Raw genomic sequence first — 27,985 nt, 5'->3', positions numbered from 1 at the left:
CGGATTCGAAAATCTAGACTCACAGGAGATCGACCATAAGGTGCCCAGGCAGCAATAGACCCTTGGAGACAGGTCGGCCGGAGGACGATGTATTGAATCGCGACGCAATTTGTGTGTTCCATCGTCGTTAACAGGATCTGAACGTTACAATTAACTGTCAGTTTTGCGTCGGATTCGAAAATCTAGACTCACAGAAAACGACCATTAGGTGCCCGAGGCAGCACTAGACCCTTGGAGACAAGTCGGCTGGAGGACGATGTATTGAATCGCGACGCGATTTGTGTGTTCCATCGTCATTAACAGGCTCTGAACGTTACAATTAACTGTCAGTTTTGCGTCGGATTCGAAAATCTAGACTCACAGGAGATCGACCATAAGGTGCCCGAGGCAGCAATAGACCCTTGGAGACAGGTCGGCCGGAGGACGATGTATTGAATCGCGACGCGATTTGTGTGTTCCTTCGTCATTAGCAGGCTCTGAACGTTAAAATTAACTGTCAGTTTTGCGTCGGATTCGAAAATCTAGACTCACAGGAGAACGACCATAAGGTGCCCGAGGCAGCAATAGACCCTTGGAGACAGGTCGGCCGGAGGACGATGTATTGAATCGCGACGCAATTTGTGTGTTCCATCGTCATTAACAGGCTCTGAACGTTACAATTAACTGCGTCGGATTCGAAAATCTAGACTCACAGGAGATCGACCATAAGGTGCCCGAGGCAGCAATAGACTCTTGGAGACATGTCGGCCGGAGGACGATGTATTGAATCGCGACACGATTTGTGTGTTCCATTGTCATTAAGAGGCTCTGAACCTTACAATTAACTGTCAGTTTTGCGTCGGATTCGAAAATCTAGACTCACAGGAGAACGACCATACGGTGTCCGAGGCAGCACTAGACCCTTGGAGACAAGTCGGCTGGAGGACGATGTATTGAATCGCGACGCAATTTGTGTGTTCCATCGTCATTAACAGGCTCTGAACGTTACAATTAACTGTCAGTTTTGCGTCGGATTCGAAAATCTAGACTCACAGGAGATCGACCATAAGGTGCCCGAGGCAGCAATAGACCCTTGGGGACAGGTCGGCCGGAGGACGACGTATTGAATCGCGACGCGATTTGTGTGTTCCATCGTCATTAACAGGCTCTGAACGTTACAATTAACTGTCAGTTTTGCGTCGGATTCGAAAATCTAGACTCACAGGAGAACGACCATAAGGTGCCCGAGGCAGCAATAGACCCTTGGAGACAGGTCGGCCGGAGGACGATGTATTGAATCGCGACGCAATTTGTGTGTTCCATCGTCATTAACAGGCTCTGAACGTTACAATTAACTGCGTCGGATTCGAAAATCTAGACTCACAGGAGATCGACCATAAGGTGCCCGAGGCAGCAATAGACTCTTGGAGACAGGTCGGCCGGAGGACGATGTATTGAATCGCGACACGATTTGTGTGTTCCATTGTCATTAAGAGGCTCTGAACCTTACAATTAACTGTAAGTTTTGTGTCGGATTCGAAAATCTAGCCTGACAGAAGAACGACCATCAGGTGCCCGAGGCAGCACTAGACCCTTGGAGACAAGTCGGCTGGAGGACGATGTATTGAATCGCGACGCAATTTGTGTGTTCCATCGTCATTAACAGGCTCTGAACCTTACAATTCACTGTCAGTTTTGCGTCGGATTCAAAAGTCTAGACTCACAGGAGAACGACCATAAGGTGCCCGAGGCAGCAATAGACCCTTGGAGACAGGTCGGCCGGAGGACGATGTATTGAATCGCGACGCAATTTGTGTGTTCCATCGTCATGAACAGGCTCTGAACGTTACAATTAACTGTCAGTTTTGCTTCGGATTCGAAAATCTAGACTCACAGGAGATCGACCATAAGGTGCCCGAGGCAGCAATAGACCCTTATAGACAGGTCGGCCGGAGGACGATGTATTGAATCGCGACGCGATTTGTGTGTTCCATCGTCATTAACAGGCTCTGAACCTTACAATTAACTGTCAGTTTTGTGTCGGATTCGAAAATCTAGACTTACAGGAGAACGACCATAAGGTGACCGAGGCAGCAATAGACCCTTGGAGCCAGATCGGCCGGAGGACGATGTATTGAATCGCGACGCGATTTGTGTGTTCCATCGTCATTAACAGGCTCTGAACGTTTCAAGTAACTGTCAGTTTTGCGTCGGATTCGAAAATCTAGACTCACAGGAGATCGACCATAAGGTGACCGAGGCAGCAATAGACCCTTGGAGACAGGTCGGCCGGAGGACGATGTATTGAATCGCGACGCGATTTGTGTGTTCCATTGTCATTAAGAGTCTCTGAACCTTACAATTAACTGTCAGTTTTGCGTCGGATTCGAAAATCTAGACTCACAGGTGAACGACCATAAGCTGTCCGGGGCAGCACTAGACCCTTGGAGACAAGTCGGCCGGAGGACGATGTATTGCATCGCGACGCAATTTGTGTGTTCCATCGTCATTAACAGGCTCTTAACGTTACAATTAACTGTCAGTTTTGCGTCGGATTCGAAAATCTAGACTCACAGGAGATCGACCATAAGGTGCCCGAGGCAGCAATAGACCCTTGGAGACAGGTCGGCCGGAGGACGATGTATTGAATCGCGACGCGATTTGTGTGTTCCATCGTCATTAACAGGCTCTGAACCTTACAATTAACTGTCAGTTTTGCGTCGGATTCGAAACCTAGACTTACAGGAGAACGAGCATAAGGTGACCGAGGCAGCAATAGACCCTTGGAGACAGGTCGGCCGGAGGACGATGTATTGAATCGCGACGCGATTTGTGTGTTCCATCGTCATTAACAGGCTCTTAACGTTACAATTAACTGTCAGTTTTGCGTCGGATTCGAAAATCTAGACTCACAGGAGATCGACCATAAGGTGCCCAGGCAGCAATAGACCCTTGGAGACAGGTCGGCCGGAGGACGATGTATTGAATCGCGACGCAATTTGTGTGTTCCATCGTCGTTAACAGGATCTGAACGTTACAATTAACTGTCAGTTTTGCGTCGGATTCGAAAATCTAGACTCACAGAAAACGACCATTAGGTGCCCGAGGCAGCACTAGACCCTTGGAGACAAGTCGGCTGGAGGACGATGTATTGAATCGCGACGCGATTTGTGTGTTCCATCGTCATTAACAGGCTCTGAACGTTACAATTAACTGTCAGTTTTGCGTCGGATTCGAAAATCTAGACTCACAGGAGATCGACCATAAGGTGCCCGAGGCAGCAATAGACCCTTGGAGACAGGTCGGCCGGAGGACGATGTATTGAATCGCGACGCGATTTGTGTGTTCCTTCGTCATTAGCAGGCTCTGAACGTTAAAATTAACTGTCAGTTTTGCGTCGGATTCGAAAATCTAGACTCACAGGAGAACGACCATAAGGTGCCCGAGGCAGCAATAGACCCTTGGAGACAGGTCGGCCGGAGGACGATGTATTGAATCGCGACGCAATTTGTGTGTTCCATCGTCATTAACAGGCTCTGAACGTTACAATTAACTGCGTCGGATTCGAAAATCTAGACTCACAGGAGATCGACCATAAGGTGCCCGAGGCAGCAATAGACTCTTGGAGACATGTCGGCCGGAGGACGATGTATTGAATCGCGACACGATTTGTGTGTTCCATTGTCATTAAGAGGCTCTGAACCTTACAATTAACTGTCAGTTTTGCGTCGGATTCGAAAATCTAGACTCACAGGAGAACGACCATACGGTGTCCGAGGCAGCACTAGACCCTTGGAGACAAGTCGGCTGGAGGACGATGTATTGAATCGCGACGCAATTTGTGTGTTCCATCGTCATTAACAGGCTCTGAACGTTACAATTAACTGTCAGTTTTGCGTCGGATTCGAAAATCTAGACTCACAGGAGATCGACCATAAGGTGCCCGAGGCAGCAATAGACCCTTGGGGACAGGTCGGCCGGAGGACGACGTATTGAATCGCGACGCGATTTGTGTGTTCCATCGTCATTAACAGGCTCTGAACGTTACAATTAACTGTCAGTTTTGCGTCGGATTCGAAAATCTAGACTCACAGGAGAACGACCATAAGGTGCCCGAGGCAGCAATAGACCCTTGGAGACAGGTCGGCCGGAGGACGATGTATTGAATCGCGACGCAATTTGTGTGTTCCATCGTCATTAACAGGCTCTGAACGTTACAATTAACTGCGTCGGATTCGAAAATCTAGACTCACAGGAGATCGACCATAAGGTGCCCGAGGCAGCAATAGACTCTTGGAGACAGGTCGGCCGGAGGACGATGTATTGAATCGCGACACGATTTGTGTGTTCCATTGTCATTAAGAGGCTCTGAACCTTACAATTAACTGTAAGTTTTGTGTCGGATTCGAAAATCTAGCCTGACAGAAGAACGACCATCAGGTGCCCGAGGCAGCACTAGACCCTTGGAGACAAGTCGGCTGGAGGACGATGTATTGAATCGCGACGCAATTTGTGTGTTCCATCGTCATTAACAGGCTCTGAACCTTACAATTCACTGTCAGTTTTGCGTCGGATTCAAAAGTCTAGACTCACAGGAGAACGACCATAAGGTGCCCGAGGCAGCAATAGACCCTTGGAGACAGGTCGGCCGGAGGACGATGTATTGAATCGCGACGCAATTTGTGTGTTCCATCGTCATGAACAGGCTCTGAACGTTACAATTAACTGTCAGTTTTGCTTCGGATTCGAAAATCTAGACTCACAGGAGATCGACCATAAGGTGCCCGAGGCAGCAATAGACCCTTATAGACAGGTCGGCCGGAGGACGATGTATTGAATCGCGACGCGATTTGTGTGTTCCATCGTCATTAACAGGCTCTGAACCTTACAATTAACTGTCAGTTTTGTGTCGGATTCGAAAATCTAGACTTACAGGAGAACGACCATAAGGTGACCGAGGCAGCAATAGACCCTTGGAGCCAGATCGGCCGGAGGACGATGTATTGAATCGCGACGCGATTTGTGTGTTCCATCGTCATTAACAGGCTCTGAACGTTTCAAGTAACTGTCAGTTTTGCGTCGGATTCGAAAATCTAGACTCACAGGAGATCGACCATAAGGTGACCGAGGCAGCAATAGACCCTTGGAGACAGGTCGGCCGGAGGACGATGTATTGAATCGCGACGCGATTTGTGTGTTCCATTGTCATTAAGAGTCTCTGAACCTTACAATTAACTGTCAGTTTTGCGTCGGATTCGAAAATCTAGACTCACAGGTGAACGACCATAAGCTGTCCGGGGCAGCACTAGACCCTTGGAGACAAGTCGGCCGGAGGACGATGTATTGCATCGCGACGCAATTTGTGTGTTCCATCGTCATTAACAGGCTCTGAACGTTACAATTAACTGTCAGTTTTGCGTCGGATTCGAAAATCTAGACTCACAGGAGATCGACCATAAGGTGCCCAGGCAGCAATAGAACCTTGGAGACAGGTCGGCCGGAGGACGATGTATTGAATCGCGACGCCATTTGTGTGTTCCATCGTCATTAGCAGGCTCTGAACGTTTCAATTAACTGTCAGTTTTGCGTCGGATTCGAAAATCTAGACTCACAGGAGAACGACCATAAGGTGCCCGAGGCAGCAATAGACCCTTGGAGACAGGTCGGCCGGAGGACGATGTATTGAATCGCGACGCGATTTGTGTGTTCCATCGTCATTAACAGGCTCTGAACCTTACAATTAACTGTCAGTTTTGCGTCGGATTCGAAACCTAGACTTACAGGAGAACGAGCATAAGGTGACCGAGGCAGCAATAGACCCTTGGAGACAGGTCGGCCGGAGGACGATGTATTGAATCGCGACGCGATTTGTGTGTTCCATCGTCATTAACAGGCTCTTAACGTTACAATTAACTGTCAGTTTTGCGTCGGATTCGAAAATCTAGACTCACAGGAGATCGACCATAAGGTGCCCAGGCAGCAATAGACCCTTGGAGACAGGTCGGCCGGAGGACGATGTATTGAATCGCGACGCAATTTGTGTGTTCCATCGTCGTTAACAGGATCTGAACGTTACAATTAACTGTCAGTTTTGCGTCGGATTCGAAAATCTAGACTCACAGAAAACGACCATTAGGTGCCCGAGGCAGCACTAGACCCTTGGAGACAAGTCGGCTGGAGGACGATGTATTGAATCGCGACGCGATTTGTGTGTTCCATCGTCATTAACAGGCTCTGAACGTTACAATTAACTGTCAGTTTTGCGTCGGATTCGAAAATCTAGACTCACAGGAGATCGACCATAAGGTGCCCGAGGCAGCAATAGACCCTTGGAGACAGGTCGGCCGGAGGACGATGTATTGAATCGCGACGCGATTTGTGTGTTCCTTCGTCATTAGCAGGCTCTGAACGTTAAAATTAACTGTCAGTTTTGCGTCGGATTCGAAAATCTAGACTCACAGGAGAACGACCATAAGGTGCCCGAGGCAGCAATAGACCCTTGGAGACAGGTCGGCCGGAGGACGATGTATTGAATCGCGACGCAATTTGTGTGTTCCATCGTCATTAACAGGCTCTGAACGTTACAATTAACTGCGTCGGATTCGAAAATCTAGACTCACAGGAGATCGACCATAAGGTGCCCGAGGCAGCAATAGACTCTTGGAGACATGTCGGCCGGAGGACGATGTATTGAATCGCGACACGATTTGTGTGTTCCATTGTCATTAAGAGGCTCTGAACCTTACAATTAACTGTCAGTTTTGCGTCGGATTCGAAAATCTAGACTCACAGGAGAACGACCATACGGTGTCCGAGGCAGCACTAGACCCTTGGAGACAAGTCGGCTGGAGGACGATGTATTGAATCGCGACGCAATTTGTGTGTTCCATCGTCATTAACAGGCTCTGAACGTTACAATTAACTGTCAGTTTTGCGTCGGATTCGAAAATCTAGACTCACAGGAGATCGACCATAAGGTGCCCGAGGCAGCAATAGACCCTTGGGGACAGGTCGGCCGGAGGACGACGTATTGAATCGCGACGCGATTTGTGTGTTCCATCGTCATTAACAGGCTCTGAACGTTACAATTAACTGTCAGTTTTGCGTCGGATTCGAAAATCTAGACTCACAGGAGAACGACCATAAGGTGCCCGAGGCAGCAATAGACCCTTGGAGACAGGTCGGCCGGAGGACGATGTATTGAATCGCGACGCAATTTGTGTGTTCCATCGTCATTAACAGGCTCTGAACGTTACAATTAACTGCGTCGGATTCGAAAATCTAGACTCACAGGAGATCGACCATAAGGTGCCCGAGGCAGCAATAGACTCTTGGAGACAGGTCGGCCGGAGGACGATGTATTGAATCGCGACACGATTTGTGTGTTCCATTGTCATTAAGAGGCTCTGAACCTTACAATTAACTGTAAGTTTTGTGTCGGATTCGAAAATCTAGCCTGACAGAAGAACGACCATCAGGTGCCCGAGGCAGCACTAGACCCTTGGAGACAAGTCGGCTGGAGGACGATGTATTGAATCGCGACGCAATTTGTGTGTTCCATCGTCATTAACAGGCTCTGAACCTTACAATTCACTGTCAGTTTTGCGTCGGATTCAAAAGTCTAGACTCACAGGAGAACGACCATAAGGTGCCCGAGGCAGCAATAGACCCTTGGAGACAGGTCGGCCGGAGGACGATGTATTGAATCGCGACGCAATTTGTGTGTTCCATCGTCATGAACAGGCTCTGAACGTTACAATTAACTGTCAGTTTTGCTTCGGATTCGAAAATCTAGACTCACAGGAGATCGACCATAAGGTGCCCGAGGCAGCAATAGACCCTTATAGACAGGTCGGCCGGAGGACGATGTATTGAATCGCGACGCGATTTGTGTGTTCCATCGTCATTAACAGGCTCTGAACCGTACAATTAACTGTCAGTTTTGTGTCGGATTCGAAAATCTAGACTTACAGGAGAACGACCATAAGGTGACCGAGGCAGCAATAGACCCTTGGAGCCAGATCGGCCGGAGGACGATGTATTGAATCGCGACGCGATTTGTGTGTTCCATCGTCATTAACAGGCTCTGAACGTTTCAAGTAACTGTCAGTTTTGCGTCGGATTCGAAAATCTAGACTCACAGGAGATCGACCATAAGGTGACCGAGGCAGCAATAGACCCTTGGAGACAGGTCGGCCGGAGGACGATGTATTGAATCGCGACGCGATTTGTGTGTTCCATTGTCATTAAGAGTCTCTGAACCTTACAATTAACTGTCAGTTTTGCGTCGGATTCGAAAATCTAGACTCACAGGTGAACGACCATAAGCTGTCCGGGGCAGCACTAGACCCTTGGAGACAAGTCGGCCGGAGGACGATGTATTGCATCGCGACGCAATTTGTGTGTTCCATCGTCATTAACAGGCTCTGAACGTTACAATTAACTGTCAGTTTTGCGTCGGATTCGAAAATCTAGACTCACAGGAGATCGACCATAAGGTGCCCAGGCAGCAATAGAACCTTGGAGACAGGTCGGCCGGAGGACGATGTATTGAATCGCGACGCAATTTGTGTGTTCCATCGTCATTAACTGGATCTGAGCGTTACAATTAACTGTCAGTTTTGCGTCGGATTCGAAAATCTAGACTCACAGAAAACGACCATTAGGTGCCCGAGGCAGCACTAGACCCTTGGAGACAAGTCGGCTGGAGGACGATGTATTGAATCGCGACGCGATTTGTGTATTCCATCGTCATTAACAGGCTCTGAACGTTACAATTAACTGTCAGTTTTGCGTCGGATTCGAAAATCTAGACTCACAGGAGAACGACCAAAAGGTGCCCGAGGCAGCAATAGACCCTTGGAGACAGGTCGGCCGGAGGACGATGTATAGAATCGCGACGCAATTTGTGTGTTCCATCGTCATTAACAGGCTCTGAACGTTACAATTAACTGCGTCGGATTCGAAAATCTAGACTCACAGAAAACGACCATTAGGTGCCCGAGGCAGCACTAGACCCTTGGAGACAAGTCGGCTGGAGGACGATGTATTGAATCGCGACGCGATTTGTGTATTCCATCGTCATTAACAGGCTCTGAACGTTACAATTAACTGTCAGTTTTGCGTCGGATTCGAAAATCTAGACTCACAGGAGATCGACCATAAGGTGCCCGAGGCAGCAATAGACCCTTATAGACAGGTCGGCCGGAGGACGATGTATTGAATCGCGACGCGATTTGTGTGTTCCATTGTCATTAAGAGGCTCTGAACCTTACAATTAACTGTAAGTTTTGCGTCGGATTCGAAAATATAGCCTGACAGAAGAACGACCATCAGGTCCCCGAGGCAGCACTAGACCCTTGGAGACAAGTCGGCTGGAGGACGATGTATTAAATCGCGACGCAATTTGTGTGTTCCATCGTCATTAACAGGCTCTGAACGTTACAATTAACTGTCAGTTTTGCGTCGGATTCGAAAATCTAGACTCACAGGAGATCGACCATAAGGTGCCCGAGGCAGCAATAGACCCTTGGGGACAGGTCGGCCGGAGGACGACGTATTGAATCGCGACGCGATTTGTGTGTTCCATTGTCATTAAGAGGCTCTGAACCTTACAATTAACTGTCAGTTTTGCTTCTGATTCGAAAATCTAGACTCACAGGAGATCGACCATAGGGTGCCCGAGGCAGCAATAGACCCTTGGAGACAGGTCGGCCGGAGGACGATGTATTGAATCGCGACGCGATTTGTGTGTTCCATCGTCATTAACAGGCTCTGAACGTTACAATTAACTGTCAGTTTTGCGTCGGATTCGAAAATCTAGACTTACAGGAGAACGACCATAAGGTGACCGAGGCAGCAATAGACTCTTGGAGACAGGTCGGCCGGAGGACGATGTGTTGAATCGCGACACGATTTGTGTGTTCCATTGTCATTAAGAGGCTCTGAACCTTACAATTAACTGTCAGTTTTGCGTCGGATTCGAAAATCTAGACTCACAGGAGAACGACCATACGGTGTCCGAGGCAGCACTAGACCCTTGGAGACAAGTCGGCTGGAGGACGATGTATTGAATCGCGACGCAATTTGTGTGTTCCATCGTCATTAACAGGCTCTGAACGTTACAATTAACTGTCAGTTTTGCTTCGGATTCGAAAATCTAGACTCACAGGAGATCGACCATAAGGTGCCCGAGGGAGCAATAGACCCTTGGGGACAGGTCGGCCGGAGGACGACGTATTGAATCGCGACGCGATTTGTGTGTTCCATTGTCATTAAGAGGCTCTGAACCTTACAATTAACTGTAAGTTTTGTGTCGGATTCGAAAATCTAGACTCACAGAAAACGACCATTAGCTGCCCGAGGCAGCACTAGACCCTTGGAGACAAGTCGGCTGGAGGACGATGTATTGAATCGCGACGCAATTTGTGAGTTCTATCGTCATTAACAGGCTCTGAACGTTACAATTAACTGTCAGTTTTGCGTCGGATTCGAAAATCTAGACTCACAGGAGATCGACCATAAGGTGACCGAGGCAGCAATAGACCCTTGGAGACAGGTCGGCCGGAGGACGATGTATTGAATCGCGACGCGATTTGTGTGTTCCATCGTCATTAACAGGCTCTGAACCTTACAATTAACTGTCAGTTTTGCGTCGGATTCGAAAATCTAGACTTACAGGAGAACGACCATAAGGTGACCGAGGCAGCAATAGACCCTTGGAGACAGGTCGGCCGGAGGACGATGTATTGAATCGCGACGCGATTTGTGTGTTCCATCGTCATTAACAGGCTCTGTACGTTACAATTAACTGTCAGTTTTGCGTCGGATTCGAAAATCTAGACTCACAGGAGATCGACCATAAGGTGCCCGAGGCAGCAATAGACCCTTGGAGACAGGTCGGCCGGAGGACGATGTATTGAATCGCGACGCGATTTGTGTGTTCCATTGTCATTAAGAGTCTCTGAACCTTACAATTAACTGTCAGTTTTGCGTCGGATTCGAAAATCTAGAGTCACAGGTGAACGACCATAAGCTGTCCGAGGCAGCACTAGACCCTTGGAGACAAGTCGGCTGGAGGACGATGTATTGAATCGCGACGCAATTTGTGTGTCCCATCGTCATTAACAGGCTCTGAACGTTACAATTAACTGTCAGTTTTGCGTCGGATTCGAAAATCCAGACTTACAGGAGAACGAGCATAAGGTGACCGAGGCAGCAATAGACCCTTGGAGACAGGTCGGCCGGAGGACCATGTATTGAATCGCGACGCGATTTGTGTGTTCCATTGTCATTAACAGGCTCTGAACGTTACAATTAACTGTCAGTTTTGCGTCGGATTCGAGAATCTAGACTCACAGGAGATCGACCATAAGGTGACCTAGGCAGCAATAGACCCTTGGAGACAGGTCGGCCGGAGGACGATGTATTGAATCGCGACACGATTTGTGTGTTCCATTGTCATTAAGAGTCTCTGAACCTTACAATTAACTGTCAGTTTTGCGTCGGATTCGAAAATCTAGACTCACAGGTGAACGACCATAAGCTGTCCGAGGCAGCACTAGACCCTTGGAGACAAGTCGGCTGGAGGACGATGTATTGAATCGCGACGCAATTTGTGCGTCCCATCGTGATTAACAGGCTCTGACCGTTACAATTAACTGTCAGTTTTGCGTCGGATTCGAAAATCTAGACTCACAGGAGATCGACCATGAGGTGCCCAGGCAGCAATAGACCCTTGGAGACAGGTCGGCCGGAGGACGATGTATTGAATCGCGACGCAATTTGTGTGTTCCATCGTCATTAACAGGATCTGAACGTTACAATTAACTGTCAGTTTTGCGTCGGATTCGAAAATCTAGACTCACAGAAAACGACCATTAGGTGCCCGAGGCAGCACTAGACCCTTGGAGACAAGTCGGCTGGAGGACGATGTATTGAATCGCGACGCGATTTGTGTGTTCCATCGTCATTAACAGGCTCTGAACGTTACAATTAACTGTCCGTTTTGCGTCGGATTCGAAAATCTAGACTCACAGGAGATCGACCATAAGGTGCCCGAGGCAGCAATAGACCCTTGGAGACAGGTCGGCCGGAGGACGATGTATTGAATCGCGACGCGATTTGTGTGTTCCATCGTCATTAGCAGGCTCTGAACGTTACAATTAACTGTCAGTTTTGCGTCGGATTCGAAAATCTAGACTCACAGGAGACCGACCATAAGGTGCCCGAGGCAGCAATAGACCCTTGGAGACAGGTCGGCCGGAGGACGATGTATTGAATCGCGACGCGATTTGTGTGTTCCATCGTCATTAACAGGCTCTGAACCTTACAATTAACTGTCAGTTTTGCGTCGGATTCGAAACCTAGACTTACAGGAGAACGAGCATAAGGTGACCGAGGCAGCAATAGACCCTTGGAGACAGGTCGGCCGGAGGACGATGTATTGAATCGCGACGCGATTTGTGTGTTCCATCGTCATTAACAGGCTCTTAACGTTACAATTAACTGTCACTTTTGCGTCGGATTCGAAAATCTAGACTCACAGGAGATCGACCATAAGGTGCCCAGGCAGCAATAGACCCTTGGAGACAGGTCGGCCGGAGGACGATGTATTGAATCGCGACGAAATTTGTGTGTTCCATCGTCATTAACAGGATCTGAACGTTACAATTAACTGCGTCGGATTCGAAAATCTAGACTCACAGGAGATCGACCATAAGGTGCCCGAGGCAGCAATAGACTCTTGGAGACATGTCGGCCGGAGGACGATGTATTGAATCGCGACACGATTTGTGTGTTCCATTGTCATTAAGAGGCTCTGAACCTTACAATTAACTGTCAGTTTTGCGTCGGATTCGAAAATCTAGACTCACAGGAGAACGACCATACGGTGTCCGAGGCAGCACTAGACCCTTGGAGACAAGTCGGCTGGAGGACGATGTATTGAATCGCGACGCAATTTGTGTGTTCCATCGTCATTAACAGGCTCTGAACGTTACAATTAACTGTCAGTTTTGCGTCGGATTCGAAAATCTAGACTCACAGGAGATCGACCATAAGGTGCCCGAGGCAGCAATAGACCCTTGGGGACAGGTCGGCCGGAGGACGACGTATTGAATCGCGACGCGATTTGTGTGTTCCATCGTCATTAACAGGCTCTGAACGTTACAATTAACTGTCAGTTTTGCGTCGGATTCGAAAATCTAGACTCACAGGAGAACGACCATAAGGTGCCCGAGGCAGCAATAGACCCTTGGAGACAGGTCGGCCGGAGAACGATGTATTAAATCGCGACGCAATTTGTGTGTTCCATCGTCATTAACAGGCTCTGAACGTTACAATTAACTGCGTCGGATTCGAAAATCTAGACTCACAGGAGATCGACCATAAGGTGCCCGAGGCAGCAATAGACTCTTGGAGACAGGTCGGCCGGAGGACGATGTATTGAATCGCGACACGATTTGTGTGTTCCATTGTCATTAAGAGGCTCTCAACCTTACAATTAACTGTAAGTTTTGTGTCGGATTCGAAAATCTAGCCTGACAGAAGAACGACCATCAGGTGCCCGAGGCAGCACTAGACCCTTGGAGACAAGTCGGCTGGAGGACGATGTATTGAATCGCGACGCAATTTGTGTGTTCCATCGTCATTAACAGGCTCTGAACCTTACAATTCACTGTCAGTTTTGCGTCGGATTCAAAAGTCTAGACTCACAGGAGAACGACCATAAGGTGCCCGAGGCAGCAATACACCCTTGGAGACAGGTCGGCCGGAGGGCGATGTATTGAATCGCGACGCAATTTGTGTGTTCCATCGTCATGAACAGGCTCTGAACGTTACAATTAACTGTCAGTTTTGCTTCGGATTCGAAAATCTAGACTCACAGGAGATCGACCATAAGGTGCCCGAGGCAGCAATAGACCCTTATAGACAGGTCGGCCGGAGGACGATGTATTGAATCGCGACGCGATTTGTGTGTTCCATCGTCATTAACAGGCTCTGAACCTTACAATTAACTGTCAGTTTTGTGTCGGATTCGAAAATCTAGACTTACAGGAGAACGACCATAAGGTGACCGAGGCAGCAATAGACCCTTGGAGCCAGATCGGCCGGAGGACGATGTATTGAATCGCGACGCGATTTGTGTGTTCCATCGTCATTAACAGGCTCTGAACGTTTCAAGTAACTGTCAGTTTTGCGTCGGATTCGAAAATCTAGACTCACAGGAGATCGACCATAAGGTGACCGAGGCAGCAATAGACCCTTGGAGACAGGTCGGCCGGAGGACGATGTATTGAATCGCGACGCGATTTGTGTGTTCCATTGTCATTAAGAGTCTCTGAACCTTACAATTAACTGTCAGTTTTGCGTCGGATTCGAAAATCTAGACTCACAGGTGAACGACCATAAGCTGTCCGGGGCAGCACTAGACCCTTGGAGACAAGTCGGCCGGAGGACGATGTATTGCATCGCGACGCAATTTGTGTGTTCCATCGTCATTAACAGGCTCTGAACGTTACAATTAACTGTCAGTTTTGCGTCGGATTCGAAAATCTAGACTCACAGGAGATCGACCATAAGGTGCCCAGGCAGCAATAGAACCTTGGAGACAGGTCGGCCGGAGGACGATGTATTGAATCGCGACGCAATTTGTGTGTTCCATCGTCATTAACAGGATCTGAGCGTTACAATTAACTGTCAGTTTTGCGTCGGATTCGAAAATCTAGACTCACAGAAAAGGACCATTAGGTGCCCGAGGCAGCACTAGACCCTTGGAGACAAGTCGGCTGGAGGACGATGTATTGAATCGGGACGCGATTTGTGTATTCCATCGTCATTAACAGGCTCTGAACGTTACAATTAACTGTCAGTTTTGCGTCGGATTCGAAAATCTAGACTCACAGGAGAACGACCAAAAGGTGCCCGAGGCAGCAATAGACCCTTGGAGACAGGTCGGCCGGAGGACGATGTATTGAATCGCGACGCAATTTGTGTGTTCCATCGTCATTAACAGGCTCTGAACGTTACAATTAACTGCGTCGGATTCGAAAATCTAGACTCACAGAAAACGACCATTAGGTGCCCGAGGCAGCACTAGACCCTTGGAGACAAGTCTGCTGGAGGACGATGTATTGAATCGCGACGCGATTTGTGTATTCCATCGTCATTAACAGGCTCTGAACGTTACAATTAACTGTCAGTTTTGCGTCGGATTCGAAAATCTAGACTCACAGGAGATCGACCATAAGGTGCCCGAGGCAGCAATAGACCCTTATAGACAGGTCGGCCGGAGGACGATGTATTGAATCGCGACGCGATTTGTGTGTTCCATTGTCATTAAGAGGCTCTGAACCTTACAATTAACTGTAAGTTTTGCGTCGGATTCGAAAATATAGCCTGACAGAAGAACGACCATCAGGTCCCCGAGGCAGCACTAGACCCTTGGAGACAAGTCGGCTGGAGGACGATGTTTTGAATCGCGACGCAATTTGTGTGTTCCATCGTCATTAACAGGCTCTGAACGTTACAATTAACTGTCAGTTTTGCGTCGGATTCGAAAATCTAGACTCACAGGAGATCGACCATAAGGTGCCCGAGGCAGCAATAGACCCTTGGGGACAGGTCGGCCGGAGGACGACGTATTGAATCGCGACGCGATTTGTGTGTTCCATTGTCATTAAGAGGCTCTGAACCTTACAATTAACTGTCAGTTTTGCTTCTGATTCGAAAATCTAGACTCACAGGAGATCGACCATAGGGTGCCCGAGGCAGCAATAGACCCTTGGAGACAGGTCGGCCGGAGGACGATGTATTGAATCGCGACGCGATTTGTGTGTTCCATCGTCATTAACAGGCTCTGAACGTTACAATTAACTGTCAGTTTTGCGTCGGATTCGAAAATCTAGACTTACAGGAGAATGACCATAAGGTGACCGAGGCAGCAATAGACCCTTGGAGACAGGTCGGCCGGAGGACGATGTATTGAATCGCGACGCGATTTGTGTGTTCCATCGTCATTAACAGGCTCTGAACGTTACAATTAACTGTCAGTTTTGCGTCGGATTCGAAAATCTAGACTCACAGGAGATCGACCATAAGGTGACCGAGGCAGCAATAGACTCTTGGAGACAGGTCGGCCGGAGGACGATGTATTGAATCGCGACACGATTTGTGTGTTCCATTGTCATTAAGAGGCTCTGAACCTTACAATTAACTGTAAGTTTTGTGTCGGATTCGAAAATCTAGCCTGACAGAAGAACGACCATCAGGTGCCCGAGGCAGCACTAGACCCTTGGAGACAAGTCGGCTGGAGGACGATGTATTGAATCGCGACGCAATTTGTGTGTTCCATCGTCATTAACAGGCTCTGAACCTTACAATTCACTGTCAGTTTTGCGTCGGATTCAAAAGTGTAGACTCACAGGAGAACGACCATAAGGTGCCCGAGGCAGCAATACACCCTTGGAGACAGGTCGGCCGGAGGGCGATGTATTGAATCGCGACGCAATTTGTGTGTTCCATCGTCATGAACAGGCTCTGAACGTTACAATTAACTGTCAGTTTTGCTTCGGATTCGAAAATCTAGACTCACAGGAGATCGACCATAAGGTGCCCGAGGCAGCAATAGACCCTTATAGACAGGTCGGCCGGAGGACGATGTATTGAATCGCGACGCGATTTGTGTGTTCCATCGTCATTAACAGGCTCTGAACCTTACAATTAACTGTCAGTTTTGTGTCGGATTCGAAAATCTAGACTTACAGGAGAACGACCATAAGGTGACCGAGGCAGCAATAGACCCTTGGAGCCAGATCGGCCGGAGGACGATGTATTGAATCGCGACGCGATTTGTGTGTTCCATCGTCATTAACAGGCTCTGAACGTTTCAAGTAACTGTCAGTTTTGCGTCGGATTCGAAAATCTAGACTCACAGGAGATCGACCATAAGGTGACCGAGGCAGCAATAGACCCTTGGAGACAGGTCGGCCGGAGGACGATGTATTGAATCGCGACGCGATTTGTGTGTTCCATTGTCATTAAGAGTCTCTGAACCTTACAATTAACTGTCAGTTTTGCGTCGGATTCGAAAATCTAGACTCACAGGTGAACGACCATAAGCTGTCCGGGGCAGCACTAGACCCTTGGAGACAAGTCGGCCGGAGGACGATGTATTGCATCGCGACGCAATTTGTGTGTTCCATCGTCATTAACAGGCTCTGAACGTTACAATTAACTGTCAGTTTTGCGTCGGATTCGAAAATCTAGACTCACAGGAGATCGACCATAAGGTGCCCAGGCAGCAATAGAACCTTGGAGACAGGTCGGCCGGAGGACGATGTATTGAATCGCGACGCAATTTGTGTGTTCCATCGTCATTAACAGGATCTGAGCGTTACAATTAACTGTCAGTTTTGCGTCGGATTCGAAAATCTAGACTCACAGAAAACGACCATTAGGTGCCCGAGGCAGCACTAGACCCTTGGAGACAAGTCGGCTGGAGGACGATGTATTGAATCGCGACGCAATTTGTGTGTTCCATCGTCATTAACAGGCTCTGAACGTTACAATTAACTGTCAGTTTTGCGTCGGATTCGAAAATATAGCCTGACAGAAGAACGACCATCAGGTCCCCGAGGCAGCACTAGACCCTTGGAGACAAGTCAGATGGAGGACGATGTATTGAATCGCGACGCAATTTGTGTGTTCCATCGTCATTAACAGGCTCTGAACGTTACAATTAACTGTCAGTTTTGCGTCGGATTCGAAAATCTAGACTCACAGGAGATCGACCATAAGGTGCCCGAGGCAGCAATAGACCCTTGGGGACAGGTCGGCCGGAGGACGACGTATTGAATCGCGACGCGATTTGTGTGTTCCATTGTCATTAAGAGGCTCTGAACCTTACAATTAACTGTCAGTTTTGCTTCTGATTCGAAAATCTAGACTCACAGGAGATCGACCATAGGGTGCCCGAGGCAGCAATAGACCCTTGGAGACAGGTCGGCCGGAGGACGATGTATTGAATCGCGACGCGATTTGTGTGTTCCATCGTCATTAACAGGCTCTGAACGTTACAATTAACTGTCAGTTTTGCGTCGGATTCGAAAATCTAGACTTACAGGAGAACGACCATAAGGTGACCGAGGCAGCAATAGACCCTTGGAGACAGGTCGGCCGGAGGACGATGTATTGAATCGCGACGCGATTTGTGTGTTCCATCGTCATTAACAGGCTCTGAACGTTACAATTAACTGTCAGTTTTGCGTCGGATTCGAAAATCTAGACTCACAGGAGATCGACCATAAGGTGACCGAGGCAGCAATAGACCCTTGGAGACAGGTCGGCCGGAGGACGATGTAATTAATCGCGACGCGATTTGTGTGTTCCATTGTCATTAAGAGTCTCTGAACCTTACAATTAACTGTCAGTTTTGCGTCGGATTCGAAAATCTAGACTCACAGGTGAACGACCATAAGCTGTCCGAGGCAGCACTAGACCCTTGGAGACAAGTCGGCTGGAGGACGATGTATTGAATCGCGACGCAATTTGTGTGTCCCATCGTCATTAACAGGCTCTGAACGTTACAATTAACTGTCAGTTTTGCGTCGGATTCGAAAATCTAGACTCACAGGAGATCGACCATAAGGTGCCCAGGCAGCAATAGACCCTTGGAGACAGGTCGACCGGAGAACGATGTATTGAATCGCGACGCAATTTGAGTGTTCCATCGTCATTAACAGGATCTGAACGTTACAATTAACTGTCAGTTTTGCGTCGGATTCGAAAATCTAGACTCACAGGAGAGCGACCATTAGGTGCCCGAGGCAGCACTAGACCCTTGGAGACAAGTCGGCTGGAGGACGATGTATTGAATCGCGACGCGATTTGTGTGTTCCATCGTCATTAACAGGCTCTGAACGTTACAATTAACTGTCAGTTTTGCGTCGGATTCGAAAATCTAGACTCACAGGAGATCGACCATAAGGTGCCCGAGGCAGCAATAGACCCTTGGAGACAGGGCGGCCGGAGGACGATGTATTGAATCGCGACGCAATTTGTGTGTTCCATCGTCATGAACAGGCTCTGAACGTTACAATTAAATGTCACTTTTGCGTCGGATTCGAAAATCTAGACTCACAGGAGATCGACCATAAGGTGCCCGAGGCAGCAATAGACTCTAGGAGACAGGTCGGCCGGAGGACGATGTATTGAATCGCAACGCGATTTGTGTGTTCCATCGTCATTAAAGAGATCCGAACGTTACAATTAACTGTCAGTTTTGCGTCGGATTCGAAAATCTAGACTCACAGGAGATCGACCTTAAGGTGCCCGATGCAGCAATAGACCCTTGGAGACAGGTCGGCCGGAGGACGATGTATTGAATCGCTACGGGATTTGTGTGTTCCATCGTCATTAACAGGCTCTGAACGTTACAATTAACTGTCAGTTTTGCGTCGGATTCAAAAATCTACACTCACAGGAGATCGACCATAAGGTGCCCGAGGCAGCAATAGACCCTTGGAGACAGGTCGGCCGGAGGACGATGTATTGAATCGCGACGCAATTTGTGTGTTCCATCGTCATGAACAGGCTCTGAACGTTACAATTAACTGTCAGTTTTGCGTCGGATTCGAAAATCTAGACTCACAGGAGATCGACCATAAGGTGCCCGAGGCAGCAATAGACCCTTGGAGACCGGTCGGCCGGAGGACGATGTATTGAATCGCAACGCGATTTGTGTGTTCCATCGTTATTAACAGGGTCTGAACGTTACAATTAACTGTCAGTTTTGCGTCGGATTCGAAAATCTAGACTCACAGGAGATCGACCATAAGGTGCCCGAGGCAGCAATAGACCCTTGGAGACAGGTCGGCCGGAGGACGATGTATTGAATCGCTACGGGATTTGTGTGTTCCATCGTCGTTAACAGGCTCTGAACGGTACAATTAACTGTCAGTTTTGCGTCGGATTCAAAAATCTACACTCACAGGAGTTCGACCATAAGGTGCCCGAGGCAGCAATAGACCCTTGGAGACAGGTCGGCCGGAGGACGTTGTATTGAATCGCGACGCAATTTGTGTGTTCCATCGTCATTAAGAGGCTCTGAACGTTACAATTAACTGTCAGTTTTGCGTCGGATTCGAAAATCTAGACTCACAGGAGAACGACCAAAAGGTGCCCGAGGCAGCAATAGACCCTTGGAGACAGGTCGGCCGGAGGACGATGTATTGAATCGCGACGCAATTTGTGTGTTCCATCGTCATTAACAGGCTCTGAACGTTACTATTAACTGCGTCGGATTCGAAAATCTAGACTCACAGAAAACGACCATTAGGTGCCCGAGGCAGCACTAGACCCTTGGAGACAAGTCGGCTGGAGGACGATGTATTGAATCGCGACGCGATTTGTGTATTCCATCGTCATTAACAGGCTCTGAACGTTACAATTAACTGTCAGTTTTGCGTCGGATTCGAAAATCTAGACTCACAGGAGATCGACCATAAGGTGCCCAAGGCAGCAATAGACCCTTATAGACAGGTCGGCCGGAGGACGATGTATTGAATCGCGACGCGATTTGTGTGTTCCATTGTCATTAAGAGGCTCTGAACCTTACAATTAACTGTCAGTTTTGCGTCGGATTCGAAAATATAGCCTGACAGAAGAACGACCATCAGGTCCCCGAGGCAGCACTAGACCCTTGGAGACAAGTCAGCTGGAGGACGATGTATTGAATCGCGACGCAATTTGTGTGTTCCATCGTCATTAACAGGCTCTGAACGTTACAATTAACTGTCAGTTTTGCGTCGGATTCGAAAATCTAGACTCACAGGAGATCGACCATAAGGTGCCCGAGGCAGCAATAGACCCTTGGGGACAGGTCGGCCGGAGGACGACGTATTGAATCGCGACGCGATTTGTGTGTTCCATTGTCATTAAGAGGCTCTGAACCTTACAATTAACTGTCAGTTTTGCTTCTGATTCGAAAATCTAGACTCACAGGAGATCGACCATAGGGTGCCCGAGGCAGCAATAGACCCTTGGAGACAGGTCGGCCGGAGGACGATGTATTGAATCGCGACGCGATTTGTGTGTTCCATCGTCATTAACAGGCTCTGAACGTTACAATTAACTGTCAGTTTTGCGTCGGATTCGAAAATCTAGACTTACAGGAGAACGACCATAAGGTGACCGAGGCAGCAATAGACCCTTGGAGACAGGTCGGCCGGAGGACGATGTATTGAATCGCTACGGGATTTGTGTGTTCCATCGTCATTAACAGGCTCTGAACGTTACAATTAACTGTCAGTTTTGCGTCGGATTCAAAAATCTACACTCACAGGAGATCGACCATAAGGTGCCCGAGGCAGCAATAGACCCTTGGAGACAGGTCGGCCGGAGGACGATGTATTGAATCGCGACGCAATTTGTGTGTTCCATCGTCATGAACAGGCTCTGAACGTTACAATTAACTGTCAGTTTTGCGTCGGATTCGAAAATCTAGACTCACAGGAGATCGACCATAAGGTGCCCGAGGCAGCAATAGACCCTTGGAGACCGGTCGGCCGGAGGACGATGTATTGAATCGCAACGCGATTTGTGTGTTCCATCGTTATTAACAGGGTCTGAACGTTACAATTAACTGTCAGTTTTGCGTCGGATTCGAAAATCTAGACTCACAGGAGATCGACCATAAGGTGCCCGAGGCAGCAATAGACCCTTGGAGACAGGTCGGCCGGAGGACGATGTATTGAATCGCTACGGGATTTGTGTGTTCCATCGTCGTTAACAGGCTCTGAACGGTACAATTAACTGTCAGTTTTGCGTCGGATTCAAAAATCTACACTCACAGGAGTTCGACCATAAGGTGCCCGAGGCAGCAATAGACCCTTGGAGACAGGTCGGCCGGAGGACGTTGTATTGAATCGCGACGCAATTTGTGTGTTCCATCGTCATTAAGAGGCTCTGAACGTTACAATTAACTGTCAGTTTTGCGTCGGATTCGAAAATCTAGACTCACAGGAGAACGACCAAAAGGTGCCCGAGGCAGCAATAGACCCTTGGAGACAGGTCGGCCGGAGGACGATGTATTGAATCGCGACGCAATTTGTGTGTTCCATCGTCATTAACAGGCTCTGAACGTTACTATTAACTGCGTCGGATTCGAAAATCTAGACTCACAGAAAACGACCATTAGGTGCCCGAGGCAGCACTAGACCCTTGGAGACAAGTCGGCTGGAGGACGATGTATTGAATCGCGACGCGATTTGTGTATTCCATCGTCATTAACAGGCTCTGAACGTTACAATTAACTGTCAGTTTTGCGTCGGATTCGAAAATCTAGACTCACAGGAGATCGACCATAAGGTGCCCAAGGCAGCAATAGACCCTTATAGACAGGTCGGCCGGAGGACGATGTATTGAATCGCGACGCGATTTGTGTGTTCCATTGTCATTAAGAGGCTCTGAACCTTACAATTAACTGTAAGTTTTGCGTCGGATTCGAAAATATAGCCTGACAGAAGAACGACCATCAGGTCCCCGAGGCAGCACTAGACCCTTGGAGACAAGTCAGCTGGAGGACGATGTATTGAATCGCGACGCAATTTGTGTGTTCCATCGTCATTAACAGGCTCTGAACGTTACAATTAACTGTCAGTTTTGCGTCGGATTCGAAAATCTAGACTCACAGGAGATCGACCATAAGGTGCCCGAGGCAGCAATAGACCCTTGGGGACAGGTCGGCCGGAGGACGACGTATTGAATCGCGACGCGATTTGTGTGTTCCATTGTCATTAAGAGGCTCTGAACCTTACAATTAACTGTCAGTTTTGCTTCTGATTCGAAAATCTAGACTCACAGGAGATCGACCATAGGGTGCCCGAGGCAGCAATAGACCCTTGGAGACAGGTCGGCCGGAGGACGATGTATTGAATCGCGACGCGATTTGTGTGTTCCATCGTCATTAACAGGCTCTGAACGTTACAATTAACTGTCAGTTTTGCGTCGGATTCGAAAATCTAGACTTACAGGAGAACGACCATAAGGTGACCGAGGCAGCAATAGACCCTTGGAGACAGGTCGGCCGGAGGACGATGTATTGAATCGCGACGCGATTTGTGTGTTCCATCGTCATTAACAGGCTCTGAACGTTACAATTAACTGTCAGTTTTGCGTCGGATTCGAAAATCTAGACTCACAGGAGATCGACCATAAGGTGACCGAGGCAGCAATAGACCCTTGGAGACAGGTCGGCCGGAGGACGATGTATTGAATCGCGACGCGATTTGTGTGTTCCATTGTCATTAAGACTCTCTGAACCTTACAATTAACTGTCAGTTTTGCGTCGGATTCGAAAATCTAGACTCACAGGTGAACGACCATAAGCTGTCCGAGGCAGCACTAGACCCTTGGAGACAAGTCGGCTGGAGGACGATGTATTGAATCGCGACGCAATTTGTGTGTCCCATCGTCATTAACAGGCTCTGAACGTTACAATTAACTGTCAGTTTTGCGTCGGATTCGAAAATCTAGACTCACAGGAGATCGACCATAAGGTGCCCAGGCAGCAATAGACCCTTGGAGACAGGTCGGCCGGAGAACGATGTATTGAATCGCGACGCAATTTGAGTGTTCCATCGTCATTAACAGGATCTGAACGTTACAATTAACTGTCAGTTTTGCGTCGGATTCGAAAATCTAGACTCACAGGAGAGCGACCATTAGGTGCCCGAGGCAGCACTAGACCCTTGGAGACAAGTCGGCTGGAGGACGATGTATTGAATCGCGACGCGATTTGTGTGTTCCATCGTCATTAACAGGCTCTGAACGTTACAATTAACTGTCAGTTTTGCGTCGGATTCGAAAATCTAGACTCACAGGAGATCGACCATAAGGTGCCCGAGGCAGCAATAGACCCTTGGAGACAGGGCGGCCGGAGGACGATGTATTGAATCGCGACGCAATTTGTGTGTTCCATCGTCATGAACAGGCTCTGAACGTTACAATTAAATGTCAGTTTTGCGTCGGATTCGAAAATCTAGACTCACAGGAGATCGACCATAAGGTGCCCGAGGCAGCAATAGACTCTAGGAGACAGGTCGGCCGGAGGACGATGTATTGAATCGCAACGCGATTTGTGTGTTCCATCGTCATTAAAGAGATCCGAACGTTACAATTAACTGTCAGTTTTGCGTCGGATTCGAAAATCTAGACTCACAGGAGATCGACCTTAAGGTGCCCGATGCAGCAATAGACCCTTGGAGACAGGTCGGCCGGAGGACGATGTATTGAATCGCTACGGGATTTGTGTGTTCCATCGTCATTAACAGGCTCTGAACGTTACAATTAACTGTCAGTTTTGCGTCGGATTCAAAAATCTACACTCACAGGAGATCGACCATAAGGTGCCCGAGGCAGCAATAGACCCTTGGAGACAGGTCGGCCGGAGGACGATGTATTTTATCGCGACGCAATTTGTGTGTTCCATCGTCATGAACAGGCTCTGAACGTTACAATTAACTGTCAGTTTTGCGTCGGATTCGAAAATCTAGACTCACAGGAGATCGACCATAAGGTGCCCGAGGCAGCAATAGACCCTTGGAGACCGGTCGGCCGGAGGACGATGTATTGAATCGCAACGCGATTTGTGTGTTCCATCGTTATTAACAGGGTCTGAACGTTACAATTAACTGTCAGTTTTGCGTCGGATTCGAAAATCTAGACTCACAGGAGATCGACCATAAGGTGCCCGAGGCAGCAATAGACCCTTGGAGACAGGTCGGCCGGAGGACGATGTATTGAATCGCTACGGGATTTGTGTGTTCCATCGTCGTTAACAGGCTCTGAACGGTACAATTAACTGTCAGTTTTGCGTCGGATTCAAAAATCTACACTCACAGGAGTTCGACCATAAGGTACCCGAGGCAGCAATAGACCCTTGGAGACAGGTCGGCCGGAGGACGTTGTATTGAATCGCGACGCGATTTGTGTGTTCCATCGTCATTAACAGGCTCTGAACGTTACAATTAACTGTCAGTTTTGCGTCGGATTCGAAAATCTAGACTCACAGGAGATCGACCATAAGGTGACCGAGGCAGCAATAGACCCTTGGAGACAGGTCGGCCGGAGGACGATGTATTGAATCGCGACGCGATTTGTGTGTTCCATTGTCATTAAGAGTCTCTGAACCTTACAATTAACTGTCAGTTTTGCGTCGGATTCGAAAATCTAGACTCACAGGTGAACGACCATAAGCTGTCCGAGGCAGCACTAGACCCTTGGAGACAAGTCGGCTGGAGGACGATGTATTGAATCGCGACGCAATTTGTGTGTCCCATCGTCATTAACAGGCTCTGAACGTTACAATTAACTGTCAGTTTTGCGTCGGATTCGAAAATCTAGACTCACAGGAGATCGACCATAAGGTGCCCAGGCAGCAATAGACCCTTGGAGACAGGTCGGCCGGAGAACGATGTATTGAATCGCGACGCAATTTGAGTGTTCCATCGTCATTAACAGGATCTGAACGTTACAATTAACTGTCAGTTTTGCGTCGGATTCGAAAATCTAGACTCACAGGAGAGCGACCATTAGGTGCCCGAGGCAGCACTAGACCCTTGGAGACAAGTCGGCTGGAGGACGATGTATTGAATCGCGACGCGATTTGTGTGTTCCATCGTCATTAACAGGCTCTGAACGTTACAATTAACTGTCAGTTTTGCGTCGGATTCGAAAATCTAGACTCACAGGAGATCGACCATAAGGTGCCCGAGGCAGCAATAGACTCTAGGAGACAGGTCGGCCGGAGGACGATGTATTGAATCGCAACGCGATTTGTGTGTTCCATCGTCATTAAAGAGATCCGAACGTTACAATTAACTGTCAGTTTTGCGTCGGATTCGAAAATCTAGACTCACAGGAGATCGACCTTAAGGTGCCCGATGCAGCAATAGACCCTTGGAGACAGGTCGGCCGGAGGACGATGTATTGAATCGCTACGGGATTTGTGTGTTCCATCGTCATTAACAGGCTCTGAACGTTACAATTAACTGTCAGTTTTGCGTCGGATTCAAAAATCTACACTCACAGGAGATCGACCATAAGGTGCCCGAGGCAGCAATAGACCCTTGGAGACAGGTCGGCCGGAGGACGATGTATTGAATCGCGACGCAATTTGTGTGTTCCATCGTCATGAACAGGATCTGAACGTTACAATTAACTGTCAGTTTTGCGTCGGATTCGAAAATCTAGACTCACAGGAGATCGACCATAAGGTGCCCGAGGCAGCAATAGACCCTTGGAGACCGGTCGGCCGGAGGACGATGTATTGAATCGCAACGCGATTTGTGTGTTCCATCGTTATTAACAGGGTCTGAACGTTACAATTAACTGTCAGTTTTGCGTCGGATTCGAAAATCTAGACTCACAGGAGATCGACCATAAGGTGCCCGAGGCAGCAATAGACCCTTGGAGACAGGTCGGCCGGAGGACGATGTATTGAATCGCTACGGGATTTGTGTGTTCCATCGTCGTTAACAGGCTCTGAACGGTACAATTAACTGTCAGTTTTGCGTCGGATTCAAAAATCTACACTCACAGGAGTTCGACCATAAGGTGCCCGAGGCAGCAATAGACCCTTGGAGACAGGTCGGCCGGAGGACGTTGTATTGAATCGCGACGCAATTTGTGTGTTCCATCGTCATTAAGAGGCTCTGAACGTTACAATTAACTGTCAGTTTTGCGTCGGATTCGAAAATCTAGACTCACAGAAGTACGACCATAAGGTGCCCGAGGCAGCACTAGACCCTTGGAGACAAGTCGGCTGGAGGACGATGTATTGAATCGCGACGCGATTTGTGTGTTCCATCGTCATTAACAGGCTCTGAACCTTACAATTAACTGTCAGTTTCTCGTCGGATTCGAAAATCTAGACTCACAGAAGAACGACCATAAGTTGCCCGAGGCAGCACTAGACCCTTGGAGACAAGTCGGCTGGAGGACGATGTATTGAATCGCGACGCGATTTGTGTGTTCCATCGTCATTAACGGGCTCTGAACGTCACAATTAATTGTCAGTTTTGCGTCGGATTCGAAAATCTAGACTCACAGGAGATCGATCATAAGGTGCCCGAGGCAGCAATAGACCCTTGGAGACAGGTCGGCCGGAGGACGATGTATTGAATCGCGACGGGATTTGTGTGTTCCATCGTCATTAATAGGCTCTGAACGTTACAATTAACTGTCAGTTTTGCGTCGGATTCGAAAATCTAGACTCACAGGAGATCGACCATAAGGTGGCCGAGGCAGCAATAGACCCTTGGAGACAGGTCGGCCGGAGGACGATGTATTGAATCGCGACGCAATTTGTGTGTTCCATCGTCATTAACAGGCACTGAACGTTACAATTAACTGTCAGTTTTGCGTCGGATTCGAAAATCTAGACTCACAGGAGATCGACCATAAGGTGCCCGAGGCAGCAATAGACCCTTGGAGACAAGTCGGCTGGAGGACGATGTATTGAATCGCGACGCAATTTGTGTGTTCCATCGTCATTAACAGGCTCTGAACGTTACAATTAACTCTCAGTTTTGCGACGGATTCGAAAATCTAGGCTCACAGGAGATCGACTATAAGGTGCCCGAGGCAGCAATAGACCCTTGGAGACAGGGCGGCCGGAGGACGATGTATTGAATCGCGACGCAATTTGTGTGTTCCATCGTCATGAACAGGCTCTGAACGTTACAATTAACTGTCAGTTTTGCGTCGGATTCGAAAATCTAGACTCACAGGAGATCGACCATGAGGTGCCCAGGCAGCAATAGACCCTTGGAGACAGGTCGGCCGGAGGACGATGTATTGAATCGCGACGCAATTTGTGTGTTCCATCGTCATTAACAGGATCTGAACGTTACAATTAACTGTCAGTTTTGCGTCGGATTCGAAAATCTAGACTCACAGAAAACGACCATTAGGTGCCCGAGGCAGCACTAGACCCTTGGAGACA

Source organism: Schistocerca nitens, chromosome 7 (assembly GCF_023898315.1).
Source record: "Schistocerca nitens isolate TAMUIC-IGC-003100 chromosome 7, iqSchNite1.1, whole genome shotgun sequence".
In the NCBI taxonomy this organism is placed as follows: domain Eukaryota; kingdom Metazoa; phylum Arthropoda; class Insecta; order Orthoptera; family Acrididae; genus Schistocerca; species Schistocerca nitens.
The sequence above is the reverse complement of the archived record's forward strand: the minus strand, read 5'-3'. Positions refer to the sequence as shown.